At 38.1% G+C, this 12,826-nt stretch overlaps 1 protein-coding gene across 4 annotated transcripts in view; it reads left to right on the plus strand.

The window, feature by feature from the left end:
• Positions 1-12,826, plus strand: part of LOC128656081 (alpha-1,4-N-acetylglucosaminyltransferase-like) — a 93,402-nt gene that overhangs the window by 58,517 nt on the left and 22,059 nt on the right. The window contains exon 1 of one of the 4 annotated variants that reach the window (XM_053709762.1): positions 10,888-10,940. The exons of the other annotated variants lie outside the window; for them this stretch is intronic. The gene's annotated coding sequence lies outside the window, so the exon portion shown is untranslated. Of the gene's footprint in view, positions 1-10,887; positions 10,941-12,826 lie in introns of those variants that run through there. 4 annotated transcript variants of the gene reach the window in all.

Here is a 12,826-nt window from a genome sequence, read left to right on the forward strand (position 1 = left end):
CTAAGATAGCTACAATGTAACTATTAGTTATATTGTAGCTATCTTATAGTTTATTATATAGGTAAGTATTTAGTTTTAAATAGGAATAATTTAGTGAATTGTATTAATTTTATTTGGATTTATTTAAATTAAATTTAAGTTAGGGGGGGTTAGGGTTAGGGTTAGACTTAGATTTAGAGGTTAATAATTTTATTATAGTGGTGGCGACGTTGGGAGCAGCAGATTAGGGGTTAATAAATGTAGTTAGGTTGCAGCGACATTGGGGGCGGCTGATTAGGGGTTAATAAATATAATGTGGGGTTCAGCGATGTTTGGGGCAGCAGATTAGAGGTTCATAAGTATAATGTAGGTGGCGGCGGTGTCCGGAGCGGCAGATTAGGGGTTAATAATATAATGTAGGTTGCAGCGATGTCGGGGGCGTCAGATTAGGGGATAATAAGTGTAAGATTAGGGGTGTTTAGACTCAGGGTTCATGTTAGGGTGTTAGATGTAGACATAAAAGTATTTCCCCATAGGAATAAATGTTGCTGCGTTAGAAGCTGAACTCTACTTTTTTGCAGGTGTTAGGTTTTTTTTTCAGCCGGCTCTCCCCCATTGATTCCTATGGGGAAATTGTGCACAAGCATGTTTTACCTGCACACCGCTACTGTAAGCAGCGTATTGAGGTAAGATGTGGAGCTAAATTTTGCTCTTTGCTCACTTTTTTGCGGTTAACGCAGGGTTTCTAAAAACCCGTAATACCAGCGTTGTCTGCAAGTGAACGGTGAGCATAAACTGCTCGTTAGCACTGCAACTCTATTAAAGCAAAACTCGTAATCTAGGTGATAGGGTTTGCTAAACAGATGTTGACTAAGTTAAACATTCTCTTGTAAGACTATTTTTTAATTGACTTTTAATACCAGATACTGCGCTATAGTGCTCCACTTGTAATCTGGGCCTATATATTTTATACAAGAATTGAAAAGTATGTGTGACTTTGTCTAGCCTACAGACCAAAGGCAGTTCTCAGACAGGAGCCCTATCAGTCCAGTTATGCCCCACTGCAAAACAAATGATAAATTCAATGCTAAAACTGGTGCTCAGAATCAACACAAAAAATTCAACATTAATCCCTGCTTGGCAGATTAAGTTTGAAAAAAGGGCTGCACACCAGTGCAAAAGTTTAAAGTAATGCTTTATCCCAGCCATTAGCATAGGAGCAATGTCTGGAGCTTGAAGAAAGACTAATTGCATGAGAATATGATCCAACAAAATTAGAGTAAGCCAGTCAAGCAATTGGTTCAAAACAGTACTGACAAAACACTCGCCTAGATTTAGAGTTCTGCGTTAGCTGTCAAAACCAGCGTTAGGGGGTCCTAATGCTGGTTTTGTCCTACCGCTGGTATTTAGAGTCTTGTAAGTAATGGTCTAACGCTCACTTTCCAGCCGCGACTTTTCCATACCGCAGATCCCCTTACGTCAATTGCGTATCCTATCTTTTCAATGGGATCTTTCTAACGCCGGTAAATAGAGTCTTGGCTGAAGTGAGCGTTAGAAAAAAAATTCAACATTAATCCCTGCTTGGCAGATTAAGTTTGAAAAAAGGGCTGCACACCAGTGCAAAAGTTTAAAGTAATGCTTTATCCCAGCCATTAGCATAGGAGCAATGTCTGGAGCTTGAAGAAAGACTAATTGCATGAGAATATGATCCAACAAAATTAGAGTAAGCCAGTCAAGCAATTGGTTCAAAACAGTACTGACAAAACACTCGCCTAGATTTAGAGTTCTGCGTTAGCTGTCAAAACCAGCGTTAGGGGGTCCTAATGCTGGTTTTGTCCTACCGCTGGTATTTAGAGTCTTGTAAGTAATGGTCTAACGCTCACTTTCCAGCCGCGACTTTTCCATACCGCAGATCCCCTTACGTCAATTGCGTATCCTATCTTTTCAATGGGATCTTTCTAACGCCGGTAAATAGAGTCTTGGCTGAAGTGAGCGTTAGAAATCTAACGACAAGACTCCAGCCGCAGAAAAAAGCCAGGAGTTAAGAGCTTTCTGGGCTAACGCTGGTTCATAAAGCTCTTAACTACTGTGCTCTAAAGTACACTAACACCCATAAACTACCTATGTACCCCTAAACTGAGGCCCCCCACATCGTCGCCACTCTATTAAATTTTTTTAACCCCTAATCTGCCGACCGCACACCGCCGCAACCTACATTATCCCTATGTACCCCTAATCTGCTGCCCCTAACATCGCCGACCCCTACATAATATTTATTACCCCCTAATCTGCCCCCCCAACGTCGGCGCTACCTACCTACAATTATTAACCCCTAATCTGCCGACCGGACCTCACCGCCACTATAATAAATTTATTAACCCCTAATCCGCCTCACTCCCGCCTCAAAAACCCTATAATAAATAGTATTAACCCCTAATCTGCCCTCCCTAACATCGCTGACACCTAACTTCAAATTCTATTGGCTGTTCCGATCAGCCAATAGAATGTGAGCTCAATCTGATTGGCTGATTGGATCAGACAATCGGATTGAACTTGAATCTGATTGGCTGATTCAATCAGCCAATCAGATTTTTCCTACCTTAATTCCGATTGGCTGATAGAATCCTATCAGCCAATTGGAATTCGAGGGACGCCATCTTGGATGTCGTCATTTAAAGGAACCATCATTCGGACTTAGGACGTCGTTAGAAGAGGATGGATCCACGTCGGCTGCTTCAAGATGGTCCCGCTCCGCGCCGGATGGAAGAAGATAGAAGATGCCGCCTGGATGAAGATGTCTACCGGTCCGGATGCCCTCTTCTTGCCGGATAGGATGAAGACTTCGGACCCTCTTCTGGACCTCTTCTTGCCGGATAGGATGAAGACTTCGGACCATTTCTAGACGGATCGGTGATACCCGACGTGGTGAAGATAAGGTAGGAAGATCTTCAAGGGCTTAGTGTTAGGTTTTTTAAGGGGGGTTTGGGTTAGATTAGGGGTATGTCGGTGGTGGGTTGTAATGTTGGGGGGTATTGTATGTTTTTTACAGGCAAAAGAGCTGTTTTCTTTGGGGCATGCCCCGCAAAAGGCCCTTTTAAGGGCTGGTAAGGTAAAAGAGCTGTAAAATTTTTATTTTAGAATAGGGTAGGGCATTTTATTATTTTGGGGGGCTTTGTTATTTTTTTAGGGGGCTTAGAGTAGGTGTAATTAGTTTAAAAATCTTGTAATCTTTTTTTATTTTTTTGTAATTTAGTGTTTTTTTTTTTTGGTAATTTAGTGTTAGGTAGTTTATTTAATTAATTTATTGATAGTGTAGTGTTAGGTTTAATTGTAACTTAGTTTAGAATTTATTTTACAGGTAATTTTGTAATTATTATTATTTTATTTTTTTAAAATCTTTTTATTGAGGTACTAAAGGCAGTAATACAAATAATATAAAAGTACACGACAACTTACAATACTGTACAAGCAGGGAAATGTGCAATCCAAACATTGTAACTCGTCAACTAATCTCATAAATAGTAAACAGTTTTAAACATCAGAGTTAATACCGAATGCCTAGACAGTTAGACACCTTCCATGTGAAACCAAGAAGGCCACTCTTGGACCTAAATTAATAGAATGTGTAAAGGAAGGTTTAATGAACCAAGGAGACCACTTTTGGGTCTCATTATGTGGACCTCAGATTTTATTTTTATATTCCTATAATATATCCGTTAGGATAAACATCTTGAAAAAAGTATAGATGGCACCAAATAGCTTATAGACTGATTTGCTTAAGCAGCTTAATATCTAGGAGATATTGCATCAATACACCTCTTCAACCAGGAATACATCACCTGCATTAAATATTAGAGGAGCTTTGCAGATGTTCAAATAAGGCATATTTATGATTAGGACTCAAAGGGACCTGTGAAAACTTAATAGGGGCAATTTTAAAGACTGTAGGACTCAAAACCTCTAATAACTTTGGGGGGGGGGGTTAACTTAAATACCCTTCTCCGGGGTATAAGCCTGATAATATGGTCTTAGTTTTTTATGCAGCATGAACAACATAATATATATATATATATATATATATATATATATATATAAATAATATAGCATAGGCATTGTGTGGCATAGACATGTTGAGATAAATAACAGACATTTAATTTGCAGCCAACATCCATCAGGGCCACGTGTAAGTAGTTTTTGTGAAATTACATCCCCACTTTTCATGCTAGTTAGGGGCCACGTTAATATAGCACTCTGGCTTTTTCACTACCTACTCTTCCCAACATCTATTACATTTGGGAAGACCCTGATATGACTGTTATGGGGGTACAAACCGGGTCACCCTCTGCTCCTGTCGGTCTGCCACATCAAAAAACAGTGTCTCACAAAATGGATCAGCTCCTTGAAGTGTGCATCAAGTATGTCGCAGATGCTGTCTTCTCCAGCTTGTACTTCCGACTCCATCTTGTCAGCTCTTGTATAGAATCCCTGGCCCTTGAAACAGTATTTCTAGTCAGGTTCAATATAGGGTATAGCACTGTGGTGCGAATCAGTCTCTGGTTAAGACTAAGCGTTAGGAAAATTTGCTTCAGCTCAAATGGCTGGCTAGACTGACAGGTCAGAAATATTGGGGGGGGGTAGGAGAAGGTATAGGCCGCTCCAAGGCCTCAATGGCGCACCTTCCCCAATCAGGTCTGCTGGTTCTCGTTGTTCTGTAAAATTTAGATTAGTATAATCCTTGAGTTGCAGATATCTCTAATCCCTTAACAGGAGCCAGATCCGAAGGTCCTAGGAGAAATGATCAGCCGTTTTTGGAAACTACAAGGTGGAGTACTAACTAGCAGCAGCCATCTAAGTCGGTGGTTGAACACGCCCCCAATTTTGTAATTATTTTAACTAAGTAACTATTAAATAGTTATTAACTATTTAATAGCTATTGTACCTGGTTAAAATAAATATACAGTTTAAAAGTATTAAAGGCGATATTACACTGTGATTAGTGTGAGCTAGATTGCCATTCCCGAAAAACACATATCCCCGTTTTGTTTGCGCAGTGGTATAAAAAATTGAAATGTATGTGCGCAAATTATGTTTCAAAATGTCCATGATATAGTTGCTGTACTATGATGTTATGTTACAATATCAATTAGTTTTAGAACAGTATATAAAGGCTGTGTCAGCCACTATCAAGCATCCGATGAAGCCCTAAGGTCAGCCCACAAAGGGGAGGGGCAAAACGCGTCATGCCTGACGTTTCATGAGAGCGGCAACTTTTGAAGGAAAGGAATAACTTACCTGGCAGCGGTTAATGGAGTGACCGTGTTCAAGGTGAATTTGGATTTACCGGTGCATATGTTCAACAGCCTTGGAGCCTTAAAGCTTCTGTCTTGCAATCTGGAAAATGCAGTAATAAAGAGGAGCCCATTGTGCCATGGATATAACCGGAGTCTGGAGCTGTCTAAATTCAGCTTGTTTGCAACGGACATGGTGGAAGTTTAATCCAGCAGGCTAAAGGCATGTACCGCGAGCTGTGGTGAGGCTGTTTTCATATTATCAACTGGTTTTCACAGGAACACTGGAACTTTTCTGTGGCAATTTATCCATTTAAAGGAGCATGTTTTTTACACTAAGTGCTCCGATTCTGGGACAATTGTTCTCATTATCTTATGGTTATATTGTTGCTATATTTGACACATAGTTGTATTATTATTGGGAAGCGTGTTGTAACACTTATGTGCTTTCTAGATTTGTTTAGTACAAATGTTTAAATTGTCTATAACACCAGGCCTGGTAATGTTTCATTCCTCATTTTAATTTTATGTATACACCTTGGGGTGAATTTATGTCTCTGGCTAACAGGGATTTAAGCAAAATAAACCACTTATTTTCTTTGACCTTTGAGTGCTGCCTTGTCATTCTTTTGCATAGCTAAGATAACAATGGCTATGTCTTCTCTTTTTTATCCTATTATGTATAATGCTTTATGACTGCAGGCACCTGGTCTTTATATTTATATCAATTGTAGAGTGCACACACCCTCTAATTTAGAATTGATTGATATATACAGCAGTATTTTAACGCTGTTTCCGTTGAGCACCAACTTTTGAATATAAATTAAGTGGAAGTTTATGTTCTTTGCTTTCCCTGTTTTGACTTTGACATTTTAAGTATGTGTTTTTTGGAATTGGCAAAATGGCGTTTAAAATATCTGATGAATGATGCTCTTACCTAAACTTCTATACATGATACAAAATATTCCTCTTTTTATCAAAAAGAAAGATATAGATCTTCTTAATTCTATCCTTAGATCATTTATATGGCAAGGTAGAAAGTCTAGAATCTCTCTTCAAAAATTATCTCTCCCACTGAAGTATGGGGGGCTTGCGCTCCCAGATATACGAGCATATAATCAAGCTTTTCTAGCTCGCACAGTTATAGATTGGGTATATTTAAAGAATTATGTAACAGATAATGACCTGGAAAAAAACATAACTTATCCTTTAAAATTAACAGCACTGATACATAATGATTCCAGTCAGATTCCGAATCAAATTAAGAAGTTAAAATCTATCTACAACCCTATTTTGGCATGGAAAAAGATATGTACTACCCTAGAGGTAGAGTACCATGTTTCCCGATATATTCCGTTTTTGGGTAACCCACAGTTTGGAGATGGTATACAGGAAGGAGTATTCAGGAAATGGAAAATACTAGGCCTTAGCAACATATATCAGATTCTAGATTTTGAGAGAAGATGTGTTAAATCATTTGAAACACTGAGATTAGAATTTAATATACCAAATAAAAATTTTTTTGCTTACCTCCAGGCAAGACACTATGCCCTAAATCTCATCCATAAATATGGATGGAACTGGTCTCTGGATAGCGTTGGAGATTGGCTTGCTGTTGCCAAACTGAGACACATCTCAATTGTATTTGGATACCAATTGTTGGTATCAGTAAAGGGAGCAAAAAATATTGAGAAAACCCAGAATAAGTGGAGTGCACTGATCAAACAACCTTTAGATCCTCCACTGTTCCACCAATCAATACTAGAAACTGCTCGTGCCACTCTCTCCGCTTCCTGGAGGGAATCTCATTTGAAATTATTATACATGACCTATTTTACTCCTGAAAAAGGACACAGATATGGAAGTAGTAGCTTTAAGTCATGTCCAAAATGTTCACTTCTGAAGGCAGACCTTCAGCACATGTTATGGGCCTGTCCAAAAATCAGGAATTTCTGGTTAAAGATTGAATTCTGGTTAAACAAGATAATAGCTCCTTCCCGTATAACACTATCTCTAGAAATAATAGTTTTTCTGTTTCAATTGAATGAGGAAAATATAAAGAGAATTATCAACATAACTATTTTGGCAGCAAGATATCTCATTTTCAGTAAATGGAAAAAGACAACTCCTCCTAGCATAACAGAAATTAAGAATTATTTAAAAAAGCAATACATTTTGGAACAAATAGACACAGACCCAAATAATGACCGAGATATCAGAAAATTATTCTTGAAATGGTCACCATTTATTAAAGATCTGTCACCTAGTGAAATTGACTTTTTGATATATCCCTTCAGGAATTCAGAACTGGTAATTCTTGGCACATGGTAATAATTAAGTCCTTTTTTTTTTTTTTTTTTTTTTTTTTTTCTTTTTCTTCTTTCCTTTTAAGATATTAGAGGGTCAGAGTGTAGGCACAGAGGGGGGGGACTGGAGCAAAGGAGGGGAATTGGGGGAAGAAAAAGGGAAAAATAGAGAGAAAAACCCTAATTCAGAATACGTAAAGTATAATTTATTGCTGTTTTTACTTTTTCTGTTATATGTTAGGAATTGAATGTGTAAAGATTGTACAGCTTATCATGTATATCTAAATTCCTCATAATATTTGTACATATTTGAAAAAAAGAAAGAAAAATATTTTTTTTTTGTTGTTCAACGAAATTGTATTCTGGAAAGGAATTAAATAAAATATTAAAAAAAAAATCTCTGATGAAAGATGGCAAAGTGATGTTAGTGAGGCATTTAAAGCTACAATAATTATTGATGAACAAAACATTGATGAGAAAAGTGAGGATGTGTTTACAGCATTTAAACTTTATAAAGCAAAAGCTATAAAAGAGCTAAAGCTCAAATGGGAAATTGCCAGCCTAGAGAATTATGTCAGGGGAAAATTAATACCCAGAGGTCTAAGGATCAAATTGGATCCAGGTATTAGTTTAAGGGGCCCTAATGCAGATAACGAATTTATTGCTAAATGGAACGCAATCCTAACCAAATGCACAATTGAATTAATGGAACTTATGATAGCAGAAGATAAATTAAAATTGGAAGAGAGCAAAATAGAGGTTGAAAAGGCATATATGGCAGTAAATGTTTTTTTCTGTGGATCCAGCCTTTGAAAAATTAAATAAAGAAATTCAAAGGAATTTAGATAAATTGCAAAATGAGGTTAAGTTTAGGAAGCGTAAGAAATTAATGAGAGATCAAGATGATGAGAGGAAAAGTAAAATTTACATCTATAGAAATAGCAATAATAGTCGTAATTCATATGACTCTGGGACGGATAATTCTGATAATGAGCAAAGTGATGCACAGATTGTAGGGAATTCCTCACTTGACCTGGCCCCTTTAGGCGGAAACCAAGGAGGGGGGGTAGGCAAAAGAGAGGGAGGTGGACGCTCTTCAAACAAGAGAAGAGGTGGTGGGAGATACAGGAACAACAGAGGGACACGGATGTTAACAAGGAATCAGAGAATTTAATCTCGATCCTTGGCTCACAACCTAGTGAGAGCACTGATGCTCTAAGGGTTGTTAATTTATCTTCCGTTCCTCTATCCCTCTCTCAAATGTCACTGCTGAGCAGAGGTTTGTCTTTCTGCCCATCAGCCCACCTGGATAAATTTGAATTCATTAAGGATCTAAACCTTTTCGCAAGAAAATTGGTCCTTAAAAAAGTTATGAAAAGGAGAGATTTTCCAGGTGAGATGATGGACACTAGAGACAAGCGTGCTATTGATGATCTGTTGTCCCTATTAGATGATCAAAATGATGATGTAGAGGAAACTTTACATCCTAAGAAATCAAGATTTAAGCCACCTTCTAAATATATGCCCCCTCTCTCATCTGCACCAGATATTCACAATTTTGTGAAATGTGTAGAAAGAGAGATTGGGGAATTACAGAGTTGTGGTGTTATCAATGATAATTTAAGTGTAAGTGAAAGGAGATCTCTTTTTGAGTTACTCAATAACACAGATATCATTTTGAACTCTAAAGGTGGCAATTTGGTAGTCATGAATGAACATGACTATGTAGCTGAGGTCCATAGGCAATTGTCAAACACAACACAGTATGAGTTAACAGATAGGTCAGCTTTTGATAAATCTTGTAATTAATTGTTATTCATTCTTAATGATGCTTTGAGGGAAGGACTCATAACACATAAAGAACATGCTTTTATGCATAAGAAATTCCCTATAGTACCTACATTTTACTGCATCCCCAAGCTGCATAAGTGTATGACTAAACCACCGGGACGTCCAATTATCTCGGGCATAGGGGGCCCAATGGAAGGAGCGAGCAGATATATAGATTTTTTCATGAGACCATTCCTCAGCTCATTGCCCTCCTATGTCCAGGATACTTCGGATGTCCTTAGAAAATTAGATGTTATTGAGGTTGCCGATGATACCTGGTTAGTGACTCTAGATGTAGAGTCATTATACTCTTCGATCCCCCACAATGTAGGGATTAGAGCTATTAGATTTTTCCTAGAACAAAGAGGACAAGGTTTCCAAGCTCATACTGATTTTGTCATTTCCTTGCTACATTTAATATTGAATAACAACATCTTTCAGTTTGATGGAAGATATTATAGACAACTCCAGGGAACAGCCATGGGTGCCACATGCACCCCCACATATGCCTGTTTATACCTTGGCTTGTGTGAGGCTCAGGAAATATTCTCGTGCTTTGAATCCCTGGTGGAGGCGCATGTGGCACTCTGGTTACGGTTTGTGGATGACATCCTGCTTCTCTGGAGAGGAAGTAAGGAACTTTTGGAAAACTTTTTGAGTATTTTAAATACAGACAATGGATATAATATTTTCCTCACTAGTGAAATTAGCAGAGATAAAGCTATATTTTTGGATTTATCCATCAATAAGGAAGGTAGACATCTGGTTACCAAGGTACATCGAAAGTCAACTGCCACAAACAGTCTTTTACATGCGAGTAGCCATCACCCTGAAAGTTTAAAAACTGGAATACCGGTAGGCCAGTTCCTCAGATTGAGGAGGAACTGTTCTGATGTTGATGAGTTTGAAAAGCAAGCTAGAGACATGTCCAGAAGGTTTTTAGAAAGAGGCTATTCGAAAAGACAGGTAAAAAGAGCATGGGCACGAGCTAGAAACAGTGCAAGAAATGACTTGCTTTATAAAAAATATGCAGCAAGGGATGATGCAGATAAGGTACGATTGATTACGATATTTAATTCACATTGGGGTAAATTGAGGTGCATTATGAAAAAATATTGGCACATGTTAACCATTGATGCTGAGCTAAAAGAATATGTAGGAGATTATCCACTCTTAACAGCACGCAGAGCTTTGAGCCTCAAAGATAAATTGGTACAGAGTGAATATAGGAGGAAAAAACCCACGTCTACATGGTTGAGTGAAAGAGATAAATGGCAGGGCTGTAGCCCTTGTGGACATTGTGTGTATTGCAGATTTATTCAGTAAACCTGCAAATTTGAAACTACGACAGGTAGACAGTATAAAATAAAACAATGGATTACCTGTAATAGCACAGGAGTCATTTACCTCTTACACTGTTCATGTCCCCTTTTTATATAGGGAAAACCAAACGTGACCTGAAAGACCGAGTGAGGGAGCATAGGGATGATATTAAGAACAAGGTGCAAGACAGTCCAGTGGCCAGGCACTTCGAAAGGTATCATAATTCAGATTTTACAATTATGAAAGTGACAGGGATACAACATATTAAACAGCACCGTCAAGGTGGTGATGTTGATACAATGTTACTTCAAAATGAATCCCGCTGGATTTATCGTTTAGATACACTGGCTCCAAAAGGTCTCAATGAAAAAATAGATTTCTCATGCTTCCTTTAGGAGGGTCCTTCTTTTGGTTTATTTATTCTTGATATGCTATATATAAGCACAATGGTTTATCAATTGACCTCTCTCAGTTTTAAAAGTATTAAAGGCGATATTACACTGTGATTAGTGTGAGCTAGATTGCCATTTCCGAAAAACACATATCCCCGTTTTGTTTGCGCAGTGGTATAAAAAATTGAAATGTATGTGCGCAAATTATGTTTCAAAATGTCCATGATATAGTTGCTGTACTATGATCTTATGTTACAATATCAATTAGTTTTAGAACAGTATATAAAGGCTGTGTCAGCCACTATCAAGCATCCGATGAAGCCCTAAGGTCAGCCCACAAAGGGGAGGGGCGAAACGCGTCATGCCTGACGTTTCATGAGAGCGGCAACTTTTGAAGGAAAGGAATAACTTACCTGGCAGCGGTTAATGGAGTGATCGTGTTCAAGGTGAATTTGGATTTACCGGTGCATATGTTCAACAGCCTTGGAGCCTTAAAGCTTCTGTCTTGCAATCTGGAAAATGCAGTAATAAAGAGGAGCCCATTGTGCCATGGATATAACCGGATTCCGGAGCTGTCTGAATTCAGCTTGTTTGCAACGGACATGGTGGAAGTTTAATCCAGCAGGCTAAAGGCATGTACCGCGAGCTGTGGTGAGGCTGTTTTCATATTATCAACTGGTTTTCACAGGAACACTGGAACTTTTCTGTGGCAATTTATCCATTTAAAGGAGCGTGTTTTTTACACTAAGTGCTCCGATTCTGGGACAATTGTTCTCATTATCTTATGGTTATATTGTTGCTATATTTGACACATAGTTGTATTATTATTCGGAAGCGTGTTGTAACACTTATGTGCTTTCTAGATTTGTTTAGTACAAATGTGTAAATTGTCTATAACACCAGGCCTGGTAATGTTTCATTCCTCATTTTAATTTTATGTATACACCTTGGGGTGAATTTATGTCTCTGGCTAACAGGGATTTAAGCAAAATAAACCACTTATTTTCTTTGACCTTTGAGTGCTGCCTTGTCATTCTTTTGCATAGCTAAGATAACAATGGCTATGTCTTCTCTTTTTTATCATATTATGTATAATGCTTTATGACTGCAGGCACCTGGTCTTTATATTTATATCAATTGTAGAGTGCACACACCCTCTAATTTAAAATACAAAGTTGCCTGTAAAATAAATATTAATCCTAAAATAGCTACAATATAATTATTATTTATATTGTAGCTATATTAGGGTTTATTTTACAGGTAAGTATTTAGTTTTAAATAGGAATAATTTATTTAATAAGATTTATTTTATTTCGTTAGATTTAAATTATATTTAACTTAGGGGGGTGTTAGTGTTAGGGTTAGACTTAGCTTTAGGGGTTAATACATTTATTATAGTAGCGGTGAGGTCCGGTCGGCAGATTAGGGGTTAATAATTGTAGGTAGGTAGCGGCGATGTTGGGGGGGGGCAGATTAGGGGGTAATAAATATTATGTAGGGGTCGGCGGTGTTAGGGGCAGCAGATTAGGGGTACATAGGGATAACGTAGGTTGCGGCGGTGTAAGAAGCGGCAGATTAGGGGTTAAAAATAATATGCAGGGGTCAGTGATAGCGGGGGCGGCAGATTAGGGGTTAATAAGTGTAAGGTTAGGGGTGTTTAGACTCGGGGTACATGTTAGGGTGTTAGGTGCAGACTTAGAAACTGTTT

This window comes from Bombina bombina, chromosome 4 (assembly GCF_027579735.1).
Source record: "Bombina bombina isolate aBomBom1 chromosome 4, aBomBom1.pri, whole genome shotgun sequence".
NCBI classification, from domain to species: Eukaryota; Metazoa; Chordata; class Amphibia; order Anura; family Bombinatoridae; genus Bombina; species Bombina bombina.